Source organism: Taudactylus pleione, unplaced genomic scaffold, assembly GCF_031769625.1.
Source record: "Taudactylus pleione unplaced genomic scaffold, aTauple2 ptg000050l, whole genome shotgun sequence".
NCBI lineage: Eukaryota > Metazoa > Chordata > Amphibia > Anura > Myobatrachidae > Taudactylus > Taudactylus pleione.
This window is the reverse complement of record NW_028284452.1, coordinates 2,303,332-2,320,596: the sequence shown is the minus strand read 5'-3', so window position 1 is coordinate 2,320,596 and position 17,265 is coordinate 2,303,332. Positions and strand designations below refer to the sequence as shown.

Here is a 17,265-nt window from a genome sequence, read left to right as displayed (position 1 = left end):
TTAGCTTGTTTTTTTAAGTGTTTAATTGTTCAAGAAATAATGGGGCCCAAATATAATATTGCAGCAAAACAAAATATAGAAAAAGCTACATTGCATATGTAAATTAAAATCAACTAATCAAAAATATGCCATATCAAAATCGTATCTACCTTAGAACTCACAAATTAACAGATTTATCTACTAACAATTGGGCTTAATTTTGCACATTCTAATGACCAAATGTATTTGATATTTTGCTAGATATAGCTTTAAAACTTCAACACTTTTTCACTTTTCAAATTTAGCTTGTTTTTTTAACTGTTTAATTGTTCAAGAAATAATGGAGCCCAAATATAATCTTGCAGCAAACCAAAATATGGAAAGCTAATTTCTTTATGTAAATTAAAATCAACTAATCAAAAATATGCCATATCAAAACACAATTTGTCTTGTATCTACCTTAGAACTCACAGATTAACAGATTAATCTCCTAACAATTGATCTTAATTTTGCACCTTCTAGTGTGCCAAATGTCTTTGATATTTTGCTAGATATACAAACATTTCTTTCAATGTTGACATTGAATATGCATTTCCAAATAAATAAAAGGTAATCAGTGTGGCTGCTAAGAGTGACTGGGCTTAGGCTCAATGAATGGAAGAAAATGTGTGAAAGATAAAAAAGAGAACAGACTGGCATCCCAAATATTTTGATGCACTAATGCCTGTTCTCACTCTTAGCATCACTAGCTGCAAGATTTGGTAAAATTTGAAGAAAAAGAAAACATCAATCTGCACGTAGTCGGCAGGATTTGAACCTACGCGGGGAGACCCCAATGGATTTCTTGTCCATCGCCTTAACCACTCGGCCACAACTACCTCACATGTGCTAAAGTGTTTATTTTAACATAATTAGGAGAAGGGTTTATGTTTTGCATGGATTGCATGGTTTAGAATGTGTAAAATTACATAAATGGCCATCTAAGATAATAAAAAAAAATTGTTTCCTTCGAGCCGGAATTGAACCAGGATTGCTGTACCAAACTCCTCTACAGTCCTCCGCTCTACCAGCTGAGCTATCGAAGGTTCCCTATAGAAATCATCTACACTATATCTGATGGAGTGGACATGTAAAACTTTTCACTATCTAAAACTTACCCAATAAAGTAATTAAACTAGACAAAAGTTATTTATATGTTTATTCCTGTTTTGCATAAGCATCACAAATAATCATGCTTAATGATTTGCTAAATATCACCAGAAGTTTAACTTAAATTTGTTATTTTTCTATCATCTGGCAACAGCTAGTTTAGAAAGCAGTTTTCATAGATCTTCCATCTGTAGCCACATTTACATCAAGATTAGAGATACTTTAAAATATCAACACTTTTTCACTTTTCAAATTTAGCTTGTTTTTTTAAGTGTTTAATTGTTCAAGAAATAATGGGGCCCAAATATAATATTGCAGCAAAACAAAATATAGAAAAAGCTACGTTGCATATGTAAATTAAAATCAACGAATCAAAAATATGCCATATCAAAATCGTATCTACCTTAGAACTCACAAATTAACAAATTTATCTACTAACAATTGGGCTTAATTTTGCACATTCTACTGACCAAATGTATTTGATATTTTGCTAGATATAGCTTTAAAACATCAACACTTTTTCACTTTTCAAATTTAGCTTGTTTTTTTAAGTGTTTAATTGTTCAAGAAATAATGGAGCCCAAATATAATCTTGCAGCAAACCAAAATATGGAAAGCTAATTTCTTTATGTAAATTAAAATCAACTAATCAAAAATATGCCATATCAAAACACAATTTGTCTTGTATCTACCTTAGAACTCACAGATTAACAGTTTAATCTCCTAACAATTTATCTTAATTTTGCACCTTCTAGTGTGCCAAATGTCTTTGATATTTTGCTAGATATACAAACATTTCTTTCAATGTTGACATTGAATATGCATTTCCAAATAAATAAAAGGTAATCAGTGTGGCTGCTAAGAGTGACTGGGCTTAGGCTCAATGAATGGAAGAAAATGTATGAAAGATAAAAAAGAGAACAGACTGGCATCCCAAATATTTTGATGCACTAATGCCTGTTCTCACTCTTAGCATCACTAGCTGCAAGATTTGGTAAAATTTGAAGAAAAAGAAAACATCAATCTGCACATAGTCAGCAGGATTTGAACCTACGCGGGAAAACCCCAATTTATTTCTAGTCCATCACCTTAACCACTCGGCCACAACTACCTCACGTGTGCTAAAGTTTTTATTTTAACATAATTATGAGAAGGGTTTATGTTTTGCATGGATTGCATGGTTTAGAATATGTAAAATTACATAAATGGCCATCTAAGATAATAAAAAAAAATTGTTTCTTTCGAGCCGGAAATGAACCAGCGACCTAAGGATTGCTGTACCAAACTCCTCTACAGTCAGAAGTTTAACTTAAATTTGTTATTTTTCTATCATCTGGCAACAGCTAGTTTAGAAAGCAGTTTTCATAGATCTTCCATCTGTAGCCACATTTACATCAAGATAAGAGATACTTTAAAATATCTACACTTTTCACTTTTCAAATTTAGCTTGTTTTTTTAAGTGTTTAATTGTTCAAGAAATAATGGGGCCCAAATATAATATTGCAGCAAAACAAAATATAGAAAAAGCTACATTGCATATGTAAATTAAAATCAACTAATCAAAAAATGCCATATCAAAATCGTATCTACCTTAGAACTCACAAATTAACAGATTTATCTACTAACAATTGGGCTTAATTTTGCACATTCTAATGACCAAATGTATTTGATATTTTGCTAGATATAGCTTTAAAACATCAACACTTTTTCACTTTTCAAATTTAGCTTGTTTTTTTAACTGTTTAATTGTTCAAGAAATAATGGAGCCCAAATATAATCTTGCAGCAAACCAAAATATGGAAAGCTAATTTCTTTATGTAAATTAAAATCAACTAATCAAAAATATGCCATATCAAAACACAATTTGTCTTGTATCTACCTTAGAACTCACAGATTAACAGATTAATCTCCTAACAATTGATCTTAATTTTGCACCTTCTAGTGTGCCAAATGTCTTTGATATTTTGCTAGATATACAAACATTTCTTTCAATGTTGACATTGAATATGCATTTCCAAATAAATAAAAGGTAATCAGTGTGGCTGCTAAGAGTGACTGGGCTTAGGCTCAATGAATGGAAGAAAATGTGTGAAAGATAAAAAAGAGAACAGACTGGCATCCCAAATATTTTGATGCACTAATGCCTGTTCTCACTCTTAGCATCACTAGCTGCAAGATTTGGTAAAATTTGAAGAAAAAGAAAACATCAATCTGCACGTAGTCAGCAGGATTTGAACCTACGCGGGGAGACCCCAATGGATTTCTAGTCCATCGCCTTAACCACTCGGCCACAACTACCTCACATGTGCTAAAGTGTTTATTTTAACATAATTAGGAGAAGGGTTTATGTTTTGCATGGATTGCATGGTTTAGAATGTGTAAAATTACATAAATGGCCATCTAAGATAATAAAAAAAATTGTTTCCTTCGAGCCGGAATTGAACCAGGATTGCTGTAGCAAACTCCTCTACAGTCCTCCGCTCTACCAGCTGAGCTATCGAAGGTTCCCTATAGAAATCATCTACACTATATCTGATGGAGTGGACATGTAAAACTTTTCACTATCTAAAACTTACCCAATAATTTAATTAAACTAGACAAAAGTTATTTATATGTTTATTCCTGTTTTGCATAAGCATCACAAATAATCATGCTTAATGATTTGCTAAATATCACCAGAAGTTTAACTTAAATTTGTTATTTTTCTATCATCTGGCAACAGCTAGTTTAGAAAGCAGTTTTCATAGATCTTCCATCTGTAGCCACATTTACATCAAGATAAGAGATACTTTAAAATATCAACACTTTTCACTTTTCAAATTTAGCTTGTTTTTTTAAGTGTTTAATTGTTCAAGAAATAATGGGGCCCAAATATAATATTGCAGCAAAACAAAATATAGAAAAAGCTACGTTGCATATGTAAATTAAAATCAACTAATCAAAAATATGCCATATCAAAATCGTATCTACCTTAGAACTCACAAATTAACAGATTTATCTACTAACAATTGGGCTTAATTTTGCACATTCTAATGACCAAATGTATTTGATATTTTGCTAGATATAGCTTTAAAACTTCAACACTTTTTCACTTTTCAAATTTAGCTTGTTTTTTTAACTGTTTAATTGTTCAAGAAATAATGGAGCCCAAATATAATCTTGCAGCAAACCAAAATATGGAAAGCTAATTTCTTTATGTAAATTAAAATCAACTAATCAAAAATATGCCATATCAAAACACAATTTGTCTTGTATCTACCTTAGAACTCACAGATTAACAGATTCATCTCCTAACAATTGATCTTAATTTTGCACCTTCTAGTGTGCCAAATGTCTTTGATATTTTGCTAGATATACAAACATTTCTTTCAATGTTGACATTGAATATGCATTTCCAAATAAATAAAAGGTAATCAGTGTGGCTGCTAAGAGTGACTGGGCTTAGGCTCAATGAATGGAAGAAAATGTGTGAAAGATAAAAAAGAGAACAGACTGGCATCCCAAATATTTTGATGCACTAATGCCTGTTCTCACTCTTAGCATCACTAGCTGCAAGATTTGGTAAAATTTGAAGAAAAAGAAAACATCAATCTGCACGTAGTCGGCAGGATTTGAACCTACGCGGGGAGACCCCAATGGATTTCTAGTCCATTACCTTAACCACTCGGCCACAACTACCTCACATGTGCTAAAGTTTTTATTTTAACATAATTATGAGAAGGGTTTATGTTTTGCATGGATTGTATGGTTTAGAATATGTAAAATTACATAAATGGCCATCTAAGATAATAAAAAAAAATTGTTTCCTTCGAGCCAGAAATGAACCAGCGACCTAAGGATTGCTGTACCAAACTCCTCTACAGTCAGAAGTTTAACTTAAATTTGTTATTTTTCTATCATCTGGCAACAGCTAGTTTAGAAAGCAGTTTTCATAGATCTTCCATCTGTAGCCACATTTACATCAAGATAAGAGATACTTTAAAATATCTACACTTTTCACTTTTCAAATTTAGCTTGTTTTTTTAAGTGTTTAATTGTTCAAGAAATAATGGGGCCCAAATATAATATTGCAGCAAAACAAAATATAGAAAAAGCTACATTGCATATGTAAATTAAAATCAACTAATCAAAAAATGCCATATCAAAATCGTATCTACCTTAGAACTCACAAATTAACAGATTTATCTACTAACAATTGGGCTTAATTTTGCACATTCTAATGACCAAATGTATTTGATATTTTGCTAGATATATCTTTAAAACATCAACACTTTTTCACTTTTCAAATTTAGCTTGTTTTTTTAACTGTTTAATTGTTCAAGAAATAATGGAGCCCAAATATAATCTTGCAGCAAACCAAAATATGGAAAGCTAATTTCTTTATGTAAATTAAAATCAACTAATCAAAAATATGCCATATCAAAACACAATTTGTCTTGTATCTACCTTAGAACTCACAGATTAACAGATTAATCTCCTAACAATTGATCTTAATTTTGCACCTTCTAGTGTGCCAAATGTCTTTGATATTTTGCTAGATATACAAACATTTCTTTCAATGTTGACATTGAATATGCATTTCCAAATAAATAAAAGGTAATCAGTGTGGCTGCTAAGAGTGACTGGGCTTAGGCTCAATGAATGGAAGAAAATGTGTGAAAGATAAAAAAGAGAACAGACTGGCATCCCAAATATTTTGATGCACTAATGCCTGTTCTCACTCTTAGCATCACTAGCTGCAAGATTTGGTAAAATTTGAAGAAAAAGAAAACATCAATCTGCACGTAGTCGGCAGGATTTGAACCTACGCGGGGAGACCCCAATGGATTTCTAGTCCATCGCCTTAACCACTCGGCCACAACTACCTCACATGTGCTAAAGTGTTTATTTTAACATAATTAGGAGAAGGGTTTATGTTTTGCATGGATTGCATGGTTTAGAATGTGTAAAATTACATAAATGGCCATCTAAGATAATAAAAAAAAATTGTTTCCTTCGAGCCGGAATTGAACCAAGATTGCTGTACCAAACTCCTCTACAGTCCTCCGCTCTACCAGCTGAGCTATCGAAGGTTCCCTATAGAAATCATCTACACTATATCTGATGGAGTGGACATGTAAAACTTTTCACTATCTAAAACTTACCCAATAATTTAATTAAACTAGACAAAAGTTATTTATATGTTTATTCCTGTTTTGCATAAGCATCACAAATAATCATGCTTAATGATTTGCTAAATATCACCAGAAGTTTAACTTAAATTTGTTATTTTTCTATCATCTGGCAACAGCTAGTTTAGAAAGCAGTTTTCATAGATCTTCCATCTGTAGCCACATTTACATCAAGATAAGAGATACTTTAAAATATCAACACTTTTCACTTTTCAAATTTAGCTTGTTTTTTTAAGTGTTTAATTGTTCAAGAAATAATGGGGCCCAAATATAATATTGCAGCAAAACAAAATATAGAAAAAGCTACGTTGCATATGTAAATTAAAATCAACTAATCAAAAATATGCCATATCAAAATCGTATCTACCTTAGAACTCACAAATTAACAGATTTATCTACTAACAATTGGGCTTAATTTTGCACATTCTAATGACCAAATGTATTTGATATTTTGCTAGATATAGCTTTAAAACTTCAACACTTTTTCACTTTTCAAATTTAGCTTGTTTTTTTAACTGTTTAATTGTTCAAGAAATAATGGAGCCCAAATATAATCTTGCAGCAAACCAAAATATGGAAAGCTAATTTCTTTATGTAAATTAAAATCAACTAATCAAAAATATGCCATATCAAAACACAATTTGTCTTGTATCTACCTTAGAACTCACAGATTAACAGATTCATCTCCTAACAATTGATCTTAATTTTGCACCTTCTAGTGTGCCAAATGTCTTTGATATTTTGCTAGATATACAAACATTTCTTTCAATGTTGACATTGAATATGCATTTCCAAATAAATAAAAGGTAATCAGTGTGGCTGCTAAGAGTGACTGGGCTTAGGCTCAATGAATGGAAGAAAATGTGTGAAAGATAAAAAAGAGAACAGACTGGCATCCCAAATATTTTGATGCACTAATGCCTGTTCTCACTCTTAGCATCACTAGCTGCAAGATTTGGTAAAATTTGAAGAAAAAGAAAACATCAATCTGCACGTAGTCGGCAGGATTTGAACCTACGCGGGGAGACCCCAATGGATTTCTAGTCCATTACCTTAACCACTCGGCCACAACTACCTCACATGTGCTAAAGTTTTTATTTTAACATAATTATGAGAAGGGTTTATGTTTTGCATGGATTGTATGGTTTAGAATATGTAAAATTACATAAATGGCCATCTAAGATAATAAAAAAAAATTGTTTCCTTCGAGCCAGAAATGAACCAGCGACCTAAGGATTGCTGTACCAAACTCCTCTACAGTCAGAAGTTTAACTTAAATTTGTTATTTTTCTATCATCTGGCAACAGCTAGTTTAGAAAGCAGTTTTCATAGATCTTCCATCTGTAGCCACATTTACATCAAGATAAGAGATACTTTAAAATATCTACACTTTTCACTTTTCAAATTTAGCTTGTTTTTTTAAGTGTTTAATTGTTCAAGAAATAATGGGGCCCAAATATAATATTGCAGCAAAACAAAATATAGAAAAAGCTACACTGCATATGTAAATTAAAATCAACTAATCAAAAATATGCCATATCAAAATCGTATCTACCTTAGAACTCACAAATTAACAGATTTATCTACTAACAATTGGGCTTAATTTTGCACATTCTAATGACCAAATGTATTTGATATTTTGCTAGATATAGCTTTAAAACTTCAACACTTTTTCACTTTTCAAATTTAGCTTGTTTTTTTAACTGTTTAATTGTTCAAGAAATAATGGAGCCCAAATATAATCTTGCAGCAAACCAAAATATGGAAAGCTAATTTCTTTATGTAAATTAAAATCAACTAATCAAAAATATGCCATATCAAAACACAATTTGTCTTGTATCTACCTTAGAACTCACAGATTAACAGATTAATCTCCTAACAATTGATCTTAATTTTGCACCTTCTAGTGTGCCAAATGTCTTTGATATTTTGCTAGATATACAAACATTTCTTTCAATGTTGACATTGAATATGCATTTCCAAATAAATAAAAGGTAATCAGTGTGGCTGCTAAGAGTGACTGGGCTTAGGCTCAATGAATGGAAGAAAATGTGTGAAAGATAAAAAAGAGAACAGACTGGCATCCCAAATATTTTGATGCACTAATGCCTGTTCTCACTCTTAGCATCACTAGCTGCAAGATTTGGTAAAATTTGAAGAAAAAGAAAACATCAATCTGCACGTAGTCGGCAGGATTTGAACCTACGCGGGGAGACCCCAATGGATTTCTAGTCCATCGCCTTAACCACTCGGCCACAACTACCTCACATGTGCTAAAGTGTTTATTTTAACATAATTAGGAGAAGGGTTTATGTTTTGCATGGATTGCATGGTTTAGAATGTGTAAAATTACATAAATGGCCATCTAAGATAATAAAAAAAAATTGTTTCCTTCGAGCCGGAATTGAACCAAGATTGCTGTACCAAACTCCTCTACAGTCCTCCGCTCTACCAGCTGAGCTATCGAAGGTTCCCTATAGAAATCATCTACACTATATCTGATGGAGTGGACATGTAAAACTTTTCACTATCTAAAACTTACCCAATAATTTAATTAAACTAGACAAAAGTTATTTATATGTTTATTCCTGTTTTGCATAAGCATCACAAATAATCATGCTTAATGATTTGCTAAATATCACCAGAAGTTTAACTTAAATTTGTTATTTTTCTATCATCTGGCAACAGCTAGTTTAGAAAGCAGTTTTCATAGATCTTCCATCTGTAGCCACATTTACATCAAGATAAGAGATACTTTAAAATATCAACACTTTTCACTTTTCAAATTTAGCTTGTTTTTTTAAGTGTTTAATTGTTCAAGAAATAATGGGGCCCAAATATAATATTGCAGCAAAACAAAATATAGAAAAAGCTACGTTGCATATGTAAATTAAAATCAACTAATCAAAAATATGCCATATCAAAATCGTATCTACCTTAGAACTCACAAATTAACAGATTTATCTACTAACAATTGGGCTTAATTTTGCACATTCTAATGACCAAATGTATTTGATATTTTGCTAGATATAGCTTTAAAACTTCAACACTTTTTCACTTTTCAAATTTAGCTTGTTTTTTTAACTGTTTAATTGTTCAAGAAATAATGGAGCCCAAATATAATCTTGCAGCAAACCAAAATATGGAAAGCTAATTTCTTTATGTAAATTAAAATCAACTAATCAAAAATATGCCATATCAAAACACAATTTGTCTTGTATCTACCTTAGAACTCACAGATTAACAGATTCATCTCCTAACAATTGATCTTAATTTTGCACCTTCTAGTGTGCCAAATGTCTTTGATATTTTGCTAGATATACAAACATTTCTTTCAATGTTGACATTGAATATGCATTTCCAAATAAATAAAAGGTAATCAGTGTGGCTGCTAAGAGTGACTGGGCTTAGGCTCAATGAATGGAAGAAAATGTGTGAAAGATAAAAAAGAGAACAGACTGGCATCCCAAATATTTTGATGCACTAATGCCTGTTCTCACTCTTAGCATCACTAGCTGCAAGATTTGGTAAAATTTGAAGAAAAAGAAAACATCAATCTGCACGTAGTCAGCAGGATTTGAACCTACGCGGGGAGACCCCAATGGATTTCTAGTCCATTACCTTAACCACTCGGCCACAACTACCTCACATGTGCTAAAGTTTTTATTTTAACATAATTATGAGAAGGGTTTATGTTTTGCATGGATTGTATGGTTTAGAATATGTAAAATTACATAAATGGCCATCTAAGATAATAAAAAAAAATTGTTTCCTTCGAGCCGGAAATGAACCAGCGACCTAAGGATTGCTGTACCAAACTCCTCTACAGTCAGAAGTTTAACTTAAATTTGTTATTTTTCTATCATCTGGCAACAGCTAGTTTAGAAAGCAGTTTTCATAGATCTTCCATCTGTAGCCACATTTACATCAAGATAAGAGATACTTTAAAATATCTACACTTTTCACTTTTCAAATTTAGCTTGTTTTTTTAAGTGTTTAATTGTTCAAGAAATAATGGGGCCCAAATATAATATTGCAGCAAAACAAAATATAGAAAAAGCTACATTGCATATGTAAATTAAAATCAACTAATCAAAAATATGCCATATCAAAATCATATCTACCTTAGAACTCACAAATTAACAGATTTATCTACTAACAATTGGGCTTAATTTTGCACATTCTAATGACCAAATGTATTTGATATTTTGCTAGATATAGCTTTAAAACTTCAACACTTTTTCACTTTTCAAATTTAGCTTGTTTTTTTAACTGTTTAATTGTTCAAGAAATAATGGAGCCCAAATATAATCTTGCAGCAAACCAAAATATGGAAAGCTAATTTCTTTATGTAAATTAAAATCAACTAATCAAAAATATGCCATATCAAAACACAATTTGTCTTGTATCTACCTTAGAACTCACAGATTAACAGATTAATCTCCTAACAATTGATCTTAATTTTGCACCTTCTAGTGTGCCAAATGTCTTTGATATTTTGCTAGATATACAAACATTTCTTTCAATGTTGACATTGAATATGCATTTCCAAATAAATAAAAGGTAATCAGTGTGGCTGCTAAGAGTGACTGGGCTTAGGCTCAATGAATGGAAGAAAATGTGTGAAAGATAAAAAAGAGAACAGACTGGCATCCCAAATATTTTGATGCACTAATGCCTGTTCTCACTCTTAGCATCACTAGCTGCAAGATTTGGTAAAATTTGAAGAAAAAGAAAACATCAATCTGCACGTAGTCGGCAGGATTTGAACCTACGCGGGGAGACCCCAATGGATTTCTAGTCCATCGCCTTAACCACTCGGCCACAACTACCTCACATGTGCTAAAGTGTTTATTTTAACATAATTAGGAGAAGGGTTTATGTTTTGCATGGATTGCATGGTTTAGAATGTGTAAAATTACATAAATGGCCATCTAAGATAATAAAAAAAAATTGTTTCCTTCGAGCTGGAATTGAACCAAGATTGCTGTACCAAACTCCTCTACAGTCCTCCGCTCTACCAGCTGAGCTATCGAAGGTTCCCTATAGAAATCATCTACACTATATCTGATGGAGTGGACATGTAAAACTTTTCACTATCTAAAACTTACCCAATAAAGTAATTAAACTAGACAAAAGTTATTTATATGTTTATTCCTGTTTTGCATAAGCATCACAAATAATCATGCTTAATGATTTGCTAAATATCACCAGAAGTTTAACTTAAATTTGTTATTTTTCTATCATCTGGCAACAGCTAGTTTAGAAAGCAGTTTTCATAGATCTTCCATCTGTAGCCACATTTACATCAAGATTAGAGATACTTTAAAATATCAACACTTTTTCACTTTTCAAATTTAGCTTGTTTTTTTAAGTGTTTAATTGTTCAAGAAATAATGGGGCCCAAATATAATATTGCAGCAAAACAAAATATAGAAAAAGCTACGTTGCATATGTAAATTAAAATCAACTAATCAAAAATATGCCATATCAAAATCGTATCTACCTTTGAACTCACAAATTAACAAATTTATCTACTAACAATTGGGCTTAATTTTGCACATTCTAATGACCAAATGTATTTGATATTTTGCTAGATATAGCTTTAAAACATCAACACTTTTTCACTTTTCAAATTTAGCTTGTTTTTTTAAGTGTTTAATTGTTCAAGAAATAATGGAGCCCAAATATAATCTTGCAGCAAACCAAAATATGGAAAGCTAATTTCTTTATGTAAATTAAAATCAACTAATCAAAAATATGCCATATCAAAACACAATTTGTCTTGTATCTACCTTAGAACTCACAGATTAACAGTTTAATCTCCTAACAATTTATCTTAATTTTGCACCTTCTAGTGTGCCAAATGTCTTTGATATTTTGCTAGATATACAAACATTTCTTTCAATGTTGACATTGAATATGCATTTCCAAATAAATAAAAGGTAATCAGTGTGGCTGCTAAGAGTGACTGGGCTTAGGCTCAATGAATGGAAGAAAATGTGTGAAAGATAAAAAAGAGAACAGACTGGCATCCCAAATATTTTGATGCACTAATGCCTGTTCTCACTCTTAGCATCACTAGCTGCAAGATTTGGTAAAATTTGAAGAAAAAGAAAACATCAATCTGCACGTAGTCAGCAGGATTTGAACCTACGCGGGTAGACCACAATGGATTTCTAGTCCATTGCCTTAACCACTCGGCCACAACTACCTCACATGTGCTAAAGTTTTTATTTTAACATAATTATGAGAAGGGTTTATGTTTTGCATGGATTGCATGGTATAGAATATGTAAAATTACATAAATGGCCATCTAAGATAATAAAAAAAAATTGTTTCCTTCGAGCCGGAAATGAACCAGCGACCTAAGGATTGCTGTACCAAACTCCTCTACAGTCAGAAGTTTAACTTAAATTTGTTATTTTTCTATCATCTGGCAACAGCTAGTTTAGAAAGCAGTTTTCATAGATCTTCCATCTGTAGCCACATTTACATCAAGATAAGAGATACTTTAAAATATCTACACTTTTCACTTTTCAAATTTAGCTTGTTTTTTTAAGTGTTTAATTGTTCAAGAAATAATGGGGCCCAAATATAATATTGCAGCAAAACAAAATATAGAAAAAGCTACATTGCATATGTAAATTAAAATCAACTAATCAAAAATATGCCATATCAAAATCGTATCTACCTTAGAACTCACAAATTAACAGATTTATCTACTAACAATTGGGCTTAATTTTGCACATTCTAATGACCAAATGTATTTGATATTTTGCTAGATATAGCTTTAAAACTTCAACACTTTTTCACTTTTCAAATTTAGCTTGTTTTTTTAACTGTTTAATTGTTCAAGAAATAATGGAGCCCAAATATAATCTTGCAGCAAACCAAAATATGGAAAGCTAATTTCTTTATGTAAATGAAAATCAACTAATCAAAAATATGCCATATCAAAACACAATTTGTCTTGTATCTACCAAAGAACTCACAGATTAACAGATTAATCTCCTAACAATTGATCTTAATTTTGCACCTTCTAGTGTGCCAAATGTCTTTGATATTTTGCTAGATATACAAACATTTCTTTCAATGTTGACATTGAATATGCATTTCCAAATAAATAAAAGGTAATCAGTGTGGCTGCTAAGAGTGACTGGGCTTAGGCTCAATGAATGGAAGAAAATGTGTGAAAGATAAAAAAGAGAACAGACTGGCATCCCAAATATTTTGATGCACTAATGCCTGTTCTCACTCTTAGCATCACTAGCTGCAAGATTTGGTAAAATTTGAAGAAAAAGAAAACATCAATCTGCACGTAGTCGGCAGGATTTGAACCTACGCGGGGAGACCCCAATGGATTTCTAGTCCATCGCCTTAACCACTCGGCCACAACTACCTCACATGTGCTAAAGTGTTTATTTTAACATAATTAGGAGAAGGGTTTATGTTTTGCATGGATTGCATGGTTTAGAATGTGTAAAATTACATAAATGGCCATCTAAGATAATAAAAAAAAATTGTTTCCTTCGAGCTGGAATTGAACCAAGATTGCTGTACCAAACTCCTCTACAGTCCTCCGCTCTACCAGCTGAGCTATCGAAGGTTCCCTATAGAAATCATCTACACTATATCTGATGGAGTGGACATGTAAAACTTTTCACTATCTAAAACTTACCCAATAAAGTAATTAAACTAGACAAAAGTTATTTATATGTTTATTCCTGTTTTGCATAAGCATCACAAATAATCATGCTTAATGATTTGCTAAATATCACCAGAAGTTTAACTTAAATTTGTTATTTTTCTATCATCTGGCAACAGCTAGTTTAGAAAGCAGTTTTCATAGATCTTCCATCTGTAGCCACATTTACATCAAGATTAGAGATACTTTAAAATATCAACACTTTTTCACTTTTCAAATTTAGCTTGTTTTTTTAAGTGTTTAATTGTTCAAGAAATAATGGGGCCCAAATATAATATTGCAGCAAAACAAAATATAGAAAAAGCTACGTTGCATATGTAAATTAAAATCAACTAATCAAAAATATGCCATATCAAAATCGTATCTACCTTTGAACTCACAAATTAACAAATTTATCTACTAACAATTGGGCTTAATTTTGCACATTCTAATGACCAAATGTATTTGATATTTTGCTAGATATAGCTTTAAAACATCAACACTTTTTCACTTTTCAAATTTAGCTTGTTTTTTTAAGTGTTTAATTGTTCAAGAAATAATGGAGCCCAAATATAATCTTGCAGCAAACCAAAATATGGAAAGCTAATTTCTTTATGTAAATTAAAATCAACTAATCAAAAATATGCCATATCAAAACACAATTTGTCTTGTATCTACCTTAGAACTCACAGATTAACAGTTTAATCTCCTAACAATTTATCTTAATTTTGCACCTTCTAGTGTGCCAAATGTCTTTGATATTTTGCTAGATATACAAACATTTCTTTCAATGTTGACATTGAATATGCATTTCCAAATAAATAAAAGGTAATCAGTGTGGCTGCTAAGAGTGACTGGGCTTAGGCTCAATGAATGGAAGAAAATGTGTGAAAGATAAAAAAGAGAACAGACTGGCATCCCAAATATTTTGATGCACTAATGCCTGTTCTCACTCTTAGCATCACTAGCTGCAAGATTTGGTAAAATTTGAAGAAAAAGAAAACATCAATCTGCACGTAGTCAGCAGGATTTGAACCTACGCGGGGAGACCACAATGGATTTCTAGTCCATTGCCTTAACCACTCGGCCACAACTACCTCACATGTGCTAAAGTTTTTATTTTAACATAATTATGAGAAGGGTTTATGTTTTGCATGGATTGCATGGTATAGAATATGTAAAATTACATAAATGGCCATCTAAGATAATAAAAAAAAATTGTTTCCTTCGAGCCGGAAATGAACCAGCGACCTAAGGATTGCTGTACCAAACTCCTCTACAGTCAGAAGTTTAACTTAAATTTGTTATTTTTCTATCATCTGGCAACAGCTAGTTTAGAAAGCAGTTTTCATAGATCTTCCATCTGTAGCCACATTTACATCAAGATAAGAGATACTTTAAAATATCTACACTTTTCACTTTTCAAATTTAGCTTGTTTTTTTAAGTGTTTAATTGTTCAAGAAATAATGGGGCCCAAATATAATATTGCAGCAAAACAAAATATAGAAAAAGCTACATTGCATATGTAAATTAAAATCAACTAATCAAAAATATGCCATATCAAAATCGTATCTACCTTAGAACTCACAAATTAACAGATTTATCTACTAACAATTGGGCTTAATTTTGCACATTCTAATGACCAAATGTATTTGATATTTTGCTAGATATAGCTTTAAAACTTCAACACTTTTTCACTTTTCAAATTTAGCTTGTTTTTTTAACTGTTTAATTGTTCAAGAAATAATGGAGCCCAAATATAATCTTGCAGCAAACCAAAATATGGAAAGCTAATTTCTTTATGTAAATGAAAATCAACTAATCAAAAATATGCCATATCAAAACACAATTTGTCTTGTATCTACCAAAGAACTCACAGATTAACAGATTAATCTCCTAACAATTGATCTTAATTTTGCACCTTCTAGTGTGCCAAATGTCTTTGATATTTTGCTAGATATACAAACATTTCTTTCAATGTTGACATTGAATATGCATTTCCAAATAAATAAAAGGTAATCAGTGTGGCTGCTAAGAGTGACTGGGCTTAGGCTCAATGAATGGAAGAAAATGTGTGAAAGATAAAAAAGAGAACAGACTGGCATCCCAAATATTTTGATGCACTAATGCCTGTTCTCACTCTTAGCATCACTAGCTGCAAGATTTGGTAAAATTTGAAGAAAAAGAAAACATCAATCTGCACGTAGTCGGCAGGATTTGAACCTACGCGGGGAGACCCCAATGGATTTCTAGTCCATCGCCTTAACCACTCGGCCACAACTACCTCACATGTGCTAAAGTGTTTATTTTAACATAATTAGGAGAAGGGTTTATGTTTTGCATGGATTGCATGGTTTAGAATGTGTAAAATTACATAAATGGCCATCTAAGATAATAAAAAAAAATTGTTTCCTTCGAGCTGGAATTGAACCAAGATTGCTGTACCAAACTCCTCTACAGTCCTCCGCTCTACCAGCTGAGCTATCGAAGGTTCCCTATAGAAATCATCTACACTATATCTGATGGAGTGGACATGTAAAACTTTTCACTATCTAAAACTTACCCAATAAAGTAATTAAACTAGACAAAAGTTATTTATATGTTTATTCCTGTTTTGCATAAGCATCACAAATAATCATGCTTAATGATTTGCTAAATATCACCAGAAGTTTAACTTAAATTTGTTATTTTTCTATCATCTGGCAACAGCTAGTTTAGAAAGCAGTTTTCATAGATCTTCCATCTGTAGCCACATTTACATCAAGATTAGAGATACTTTAAAATATCAACACTTTTTCACTTTTCAAATTTAGCTTGTTTTTTTAAGTGTTTAATTGTTCAAGAAATAATGGGGCCCAAATATAATATTGCAGCAAAACAAAATATAGAAAAAGCTACGTTGCATATGTAAATTAAAATCAACTAATCAAAAATATGCCATATCAAAATCGTATCTACCTTTGAACTCACAAATTAACAAATTTATCTACTAACAATTGGGCTTAATTTTGCACATTCTAATGACCAAATGTATTTGATATTTTGCTAGATATAGCTTTAAAACATCAACACTTTTTCACTTTTCAAATTTAGCTTGTTTTTTTAAGTGTTTAATTGTTCAAGAAATAATGGAGCCCAAATATAATCTTGCAGCAAACCAAAATATGGAAAGCTAATTTCTTTATGTAAATTAAAATCAACTAATCAAAAATATGCCATATCAAAACACAATTTGTCTTGTATCTACCTTAGAACTCACAGATTAACAGTTTAATCTC

At 31.5% G+C, this 17,265-nt stretch overlaps 12 non-coding genes across 12 annotated transcripts; all 12 read right to left on the bottom strand.

Annotated features, from left to right (window-relative positions):
* Positions 1-775: 775 nt before the first annotated feature.
* Positions 776-857, bottom strand: TRNAS-AGA (transfer RNA serine (anticodon AGA)). The gene has a single exon. It is a non-coding gene; the product is annotated as a tRNA-Ser (tRNA).
* A 2,487-nt stretch (positions 858-3,344) lies between these two features.
* On the bottom strand, positions 3,345-3,426 carry TRNAS-AGA (transfer RNA serine (anticodon AGA)). Its single transcript has one exon. It is a non-coding gene; the product is annotated as a tRNA-Ser (tRNA).
* Positions 3,427-4,724: 1,298 nt separating this feature from the next.
* Positions 4,725-4,806, bottom strand: TRNAS-AGA (transfer RNA serine (anticodon AGA)). The gene has a single exon. It is a non-coding gene; the product is annotated as a tRNA-Ser (tRNA).
* Positions 4,807-5,911: 1,105 nt separating this feature from the next.
* Positions 5,912-5,993, bottom strand: TRNAS-AGA (transfer RNA serine (anticodon AGA)). The gene has a single exon. It is a non-coding gene; the product is annotated as a tRNA-Ser (tRNA).
* A 1,299-nt stretch (positions 5,994-7,292) lies between these two features.
* TRNAS-AGA (transfer RNA serine (anticodon AGA)) lies at positions 7,293-7,374 on the bottom strand. The gene has a single exon. It is a non-coding gene; the product is annotated as a tRNA-Ser (tRNA).
* A 1,106-nt stretch (positions 7,375-8,480) lies between these two features.
* Positions 8,481-8,562, bottom strand: TRNAS-AGA (transfer RNA serine (anticodon AGA)). Its single transcript has one exon. It is a non-coding gene; the product is annotated as a tRNA-Ser (tRNA).
* A 1,299-nt stretch (positions 8,563-9,861) lies between these two features.
* Positions 9,862-9,943, bottom strand: TRNAS-AGA (transfer RNA serine (anticodon AGA)). The gene has a single exon. It is a non-coding gene; the product is annotated as a tRNA-Ser (tRNA).
* A 1,106-nt stretch (positions 9,944-11,049) lies between these two features.
* On the bottom strand, positions 11,050-11,131 carry TRNAS-AGA (transfer RNA serine (anticodon AGA)). The gene has a single exon. It is a non-coding gene; the product is annotated as a tRNA-Ser (tRNA).
* A 1,300-nt stretch (positions 11,132-12,431) lies between these two features.
* TRNAS-AGA (transfer RNA serine (anticodon AGA)) lies at positions 12,432-12,513 on the bottom strand. Its single transcript has one exon. It is a non-coding gene; the product is annotated as a tRNA-Ser (tRNA).
* Positions 12,514-13,619: 1,106 nt separating this feature from the next.
* TRNAS-AGA (transfer RNA serine (anticodon AGA)) lies at positions 13,620-13,701 on the bottom strand. Its single transcript has one exon. It is a non-coding gene; the product is annotated as a tRNA-Ser (tRNA).
* Positions 13,702-15,001: 1,300 nt separating this feature from the next.
* Positions 15,002-15,083, bottom strand: TRNAS-AGA (transfer RNA serine (anticodon AGA)). The gene has a single exon. It is a non-coding gene; the product is annotated as a tRNA-Ser (tRNA).
* A 1,106-nt stretch (positions 15,084-16,189) lies between these two features.
* On the bottom strand, positions 16,190-16,271 carry TRNAS-AGA (transfer RNA serine (anticodon AGA)). The gene has a single exon. It is a non-coding gene; the product is annotated as a tRNA-Ser (tRNA).
* Positions 16,272-17,265: the final 994 nt, after the last annotated feature.